Genomic DNA, 5423 nt, shown 5'->3' on the forward strand with positions numbered 1-5423 from the left:
ACTGTCTGTGTGCCTTATTCTTCCTGGTCGTGGAACAAGAACTTGGACCTAGCTGTACTGGGGACTAAGCAACTACAAAGGAAGCAAAGGATGGAGTGAGTCAAGGAAGAGGCCATGAGCCAAGGAATGCAGGTGACCACCAGAAGCTGAAAAATGCAAGGGAACAAATGGTCCCCTCAGAGCCTCTGAAGGAGCCAGCCCTGCCCACATCTTGACTTTAGCCCAGCGAAACTGATTTTGAATTTCTGACCTTTAGAGCTGTAAAAGAATGAATTCGTGTTGTTTCAAGCACTGAGTCTTTGGCAGTTTGATATAGCAGCAGGAAACCAATACAGTTCTCTGCTTGCATAATCGGTCCCTTAGACATGGGAGGCGGGTGAGGACTCATTACGGATTTGACTAGGGAAGGGTGGGTTTGACCTGCTTATTGACCAGGGAAGGGTGGAGCTGAAAGACGTACACACCTGCTTTGCGGATGTAAACTAGGGGTGGGGCATACTGAGGAGATATAAGCAAGACTCTGGCCTCCTCCAAGAAGTAGAAGGTAGAGCCAGCAGGACGTACAAACAGAACATCCAATTCTCGTGGCAGGAGGACAGTGAGTTTGCACGGAGAGGGGGCATAGAATGTTGATGGCAGGCTGAGCTGTAAATATTTTTGTGTATTTGGTTCCTATTTTGATTGTACCTAAATTAATGATAGAAAAGAGGATTTCCACTAGGGTTTTGGGCTGTTTTTCAATGTGGGTTACTGGGACCCAGTGGGGAAGAGAACAGAGACATAAAAAGAGATGCCTGTCGGGAGACTCCCCTACCCAACAAGTGCTGAATTCTAGGAGGATGCATGAGGCCGGAGATGCTCTCTAAGACTGGGGAATTCATCACCAAGGAGGCTGGTGAGAGAAAGCAAGGGCACCCCCGTGGAGTTGGAACTGACTGTGGCTGGTTATTGTGCAAGTAGGCTAGTTCACACAACGACTTATTTGTGTTGATGCTTTTTATACGGATATAAAAAGTCAGAAAGGAAATGGAAATTTGTGAGGAAGTTTAGCTTGGAAATGCTGAAGGCATTTCACAGTGTGTGTATTTTAGGCAGTGGACGGTGTCTGGGCTGTTGGATCAGCTCTACCCATTCTTCTTGTACATCTAATTCTAAGTGTGGTCATCCGGTTTCTGCCAAACAGATGAGGAAGACAGGAGAAGAGAACAGGAAGAAACCCTAAGAGGCAACAGCGGGAAGCCTGTGTTAGAAATGCTGACAACAGGCCGGGCATCGTGGCTCATGCCTGTAATCCCAGCACTTTGGGAGGCTGAGGCAGGCAGATCACCTGAAGTTAGGAGTTTGAGACCAGCCTGGCCAACATGGTGAAACCCCGTCTCTACTGAAAATACAAAAATTAGCCAGGTGTGGTGGTATGTGCCTATAATCCCAGCTACTTAGAATACTGAGGCAGGAGAATCGACTGAACCTGGGTGGTAGAGTTTGCAGTGAGCTGACACTGTGCCACTGCATTCCAGCCTGGGCAACAAGAGTGAAGCTCCATCTGAAAAAAAAAAAAAAAAGAAAGAAATGCTAAGAATGAAAAAACAAATCAGTACACACACAATGGTACCCCCAGGTGCTCCTGCTGCTCAGCCCTTTCCAAGAACCTCCCAATCTCCCTAGAGCCCGCCAATCCAGGGTTAACTCCTGGCAGAGCAGGGAACTTCCAGAGTCTTCTCCATACCAAGTCTGGCTTCTGTCCTGATTGGTTATGCCCTGGCTTTATGGATGTTAATAATCTGGATATTACCCATGAGCAGAGTTAGTAATCAAGTAAGCTAGCTAACTTTCCCCTCTCAATATCTGGTAAAAGAAATCCAAAATCATTATAGTTAGGGCTCGTTTCTTTTCTCTTTTCTTTTCTTTTCTTTTTTTTTTTTTGAGACAGAGTCTCGCTCTTGTTGTTCTGGCTGTAGTGCAGTGGTGCGATCTCAGCTCACTGCAATCTCCACCACCCTGGTTCAAGCAATTCTCCTGCCTCAGCCTCCCAAATAGCTGGGATTACAGGCGCCCGCCACCCTGCCCGGCTAATTTTTGTATTTTCAGTAGAGGAGGAGTTTCACCATGTTAGCCAGGCTGGTCTCAAACTCCTGACCTCATGTCATCTGTCCACCTTGGCCTCCCAAAGTGCTGGGATTATAGGTGTGAGCCACTTTGCCCAGTCGGGGGTCACTTTTGCAGGGAGAATTACATGTATATGTTATAGGCCCAGCGGTCATCAATATATTACAATGCAGGAGGATAACTGATGTCACATTAGTGGGACTCAGTCATTAAGAAAAGTTTAATCTTGTTCAGCTTTATCTCTTTAAAAAGGAGGCAAAAGTTTGGTACACTTTCGAGGTTTTAATCATCTTGGTGCTTATATAGGATTGAGCCTGTAACTGTCTAGAACTTACTTGTTTAGAGTGACTCATTCTTCAGAATTCCAGAGAGCTCGCCCTCCTGCAGGAAACAGAACAATAGCCTGTCTGTGTTACTTACAGCCAAAATATGCATATTCTTTTTCTTTTTAAGATGGAGTCTCACTCTGTCACCCAGATTGGAGTGCAATGGTGTGATCTCAGCTGACTGCAACCTCCGCCCCCCGGGTTCAAGCAATTCTCCCGCCTCAGCCTCCTGAGTAACTGGCATTACAGGTGCCTGTCATCGCACCTAATTTTTGCATTTTTAGTAGAGACAGGGTTTCACCATCTTAGCCAGGCTGGTCTTGAACTTCTGACCTCAAGATCCACCTACCTCAGCCTCTCAAAGTGCTGAGATTACAGGCAGGAGCCACCGTGCCCGGCCAAAATATGCATATTCTTGTGTGGCCAGACTCATTCTTTTATGCTGGTCCTGTGCAGACCTGAGCCTTGGCTCACCTGGGCTGATGGAGCCTTCACTAGTCATCTGGTCCTGTCCCTGCTCACCTGGGCTGATGGTGCCTTTCTGCCCACCCAGGCTGGCCATGCCTCCCTGCCCCCTTCTATTTCCTTGCCTCAGTGGGCTTGCCAAGGAGCAGTGATAGAACCAAAGAAGAACAAAGGCTCCTTTCTCCCTTTGACCTTATGTTGTAATGATAATGATACGCTTGTCAGCGCATCTCAGACAGTTACTCCAACCATAGGTCCTAGAAAAATAGGAGTTTAGAATTAAAAAAACAACTTTGATCAGCTGAGGATGTGGCTGGATGAAGGCAGAAGGAAGCTCAGAGCATAGAGAGACATACTAAAAATAAAAGCAACAAACACAGACCGGACATGGAGCATGCACCTGTAGTCACAGCCACTTGGACGGGGGGTATGGGGTGGGGAGCACAGGTCGCTGAGGTGTGAGGATCACCTGAGCCCTGGGAGGCTGCAGTGAGCCATGATCGCACCACTGCCCTCCAGCCTGGGCAACAGCGTGAGACCCTGTCTCAAAAGGAAAACCAAAAAACCAAAAAACAACAGAAACCCAACAGCAACAATAACAAAAGCAAACCCAAACAAACAACATGCCTCCCAAATCCAAGAAGCAGACTCATGCTCAAAGGTGATGGAAAATTTCCGGGTTGAAGAAGACAGTGAGTCAGAATTTAGGCTTCTGACCATACCTGATTCTGGGTCCAGTATGTCCTTGGCAGGGTGCCGCACAGTGGAGGGAGGGGACCCTCTCTCTCGTAATGTCCCCTCGTTGGCAGATGGCCTTGCTACTCCAAGAGCCCACCATCTGATCTGACCCCTATTGCCCTAATGACGCACTTTCACAGCGATTCTCATCACCAGCCAGGTCAACAGGCTGCTGACCAGCCCCGGCTCTTGCCTGAGCGAAAGGAGAAACCAGGGCAAAGCTTCAGATGGGATGGGTGGATATGCTGCATGGGGCTCTGTGGTGGGGCTGCTGGCATCACAGCCTCACACACACAGTATGTGCACTGTGTTTTTTTTTGAAACCGAGTCTCGCTCTTGTCACCCAGGCTGGAGTGCAGTGGCATGATCTCTGCTCACTGCAACCTCTGCCTCACAGGTTCAAGCAATTCTCATGCTTCAGCCTTTGGAGTAGCTGGGACTACAGGAGTGTGCCACTATGCCCAGCTAATTTTTTTGTATTTTTAGTAGAGATGTGGTTTCACCGTGTTAGCCAGGATGGTCTTGATCTCCTGACCTTGTGATCCTCCCACCTCGGTCTCCCAAAGTGCTGGAATTACAGGTGTGAGCCACCACTCCCAGCCGTGCACTGTGTTTTAAGGGACTGTGTGAGGCAAGGGAAGTCCCAGGGCTCTCCTGGGAAGCCCCAGATGCTCAGTGCAAGCAGAGACCCATGGGGCTGGGGGCTGCCAGTCACCGTGTTCTCCCCCGAGCACCCCTCTCTCTGACTCCCCAGGGCCCTTTCCTTCCTCCCTCTCTGGGTAGTCTCCCCCTCCCCCGTGGCCGAGGCTTTTTTGGAGCTCTTTCCTGCTCCAGCGCCCCCCGCGTGGGCTCATCCGGGCCTGCCAGGCTTCCATGACATCCTGACACTTCAGTCTCTGCCCACCTGCAGTTCCCTGATCCTTTCTGGGTCTCCCAATTCAGATTCCCAAGAAAAAAGTCAGATGGCAGAGTTCGTGTTTTCTTGCCAGTTTGATGTCAAGGGTCCTGCCCAGGTTTGTAAAGGGTTTTGTTCTTCTCAGCTGAGGTGGGGTCTTGCGATTTACAACGTGGCCCTTTCTGAAGGGCTGGGAGTCAGCAGGCGGGCATCACTGATTTACCAAGGACAAGAGAGTGGGCTTCTCATTTCTGCAAAGAAATCTCAGTCTCCGTAAGCTGGAGATTGAGTCATTTTCCCCCCAGTTCTCTCACTAACCAGCTGGGTGGCAATGGTAAGTCCTTCTTTTTTCTGTAAAATGAGGGGTCTGAATAAAAACGAATGCCATTTTCTACACACCAGGCACTGTTCCAAGTACTACAGGCACATTTACTGCCAAATCCCTGCTATCACTAAACCCTTTTAAAGAAAGGAGGCGACCAGGCATGACACCTCCTGTCTGTCACCCCAGAACTTTGGGAGCATGAGGCAGGAGAATTGCTTGAGTCCAGGAGTTTGAGGCCAGCCTGGGCAACATGGTGAAAACCTGTCTCTACAAAAAGTAGGAAAATCAGCGGGGTGTAGTGGCATGCAACTGTGGTCCGAGCTACTTGGGAGGCTGAGGAAGGAGCATTACTTGAGTCCAGCAGAAGTGACAAGAAAGAAAGAGAGAAAAACAGAAAGAGAAAGAGAGAGAAAGGAGAGGAGAGAAAAGAAGAAAAAGGAAAAGAAAGAGAAAGAAAGAGAAAGAAAAGAGAGAAAGAGAAAGAGAGAAGAGGAGAGGAGAGAAAAGAAAAAGAAAAAGAGAGAGAAAGAAAAGAAAGAGAAAGAAAAGAAAGAAAGAAAGAAAGAAA

At 48.5% G+C, this 5423-nt stretch overlaps 1 protein-coding gene across 1 annotated transcript in view; it reads left to right on the plus strand.

Annotated features, from left to right (window-relative positions):
* The first annotated feature begins 422 nt into the window (after nucleotides 1–422).
* The window catches only part of CA6 (carbonic anhydrase 6), a 35165-nt gene continuing 30164 nt past the window's right edge, over nucleotides 423–5423 (plus strand). Inside the window, exon 1 of the mRNA XM_032300290.1 lies at nucleotides 423–598. The gene's annotated coding sequence lies outside the window, so the exon portion shown is untranslated. The remainder of the gene's footprint in view (nucleotides 599–5423) is intronic.

The sequence above is a fragment of the Sapajus apella genome, unplaced genomic scaffold, assembly GCF_009761245.1.
Source record: "Sapajus apella isolate SASKATOON/1434 unplaced genomic scaffold, GSC_monkey_1.0 scaffold43, whole genome shotgun sequence".
Lineage (NCBI taxonomy): Eukaryota > Metazoa > Chordata > Mammalia > Primates > Cebidae > Sapajus > Sapajus apella.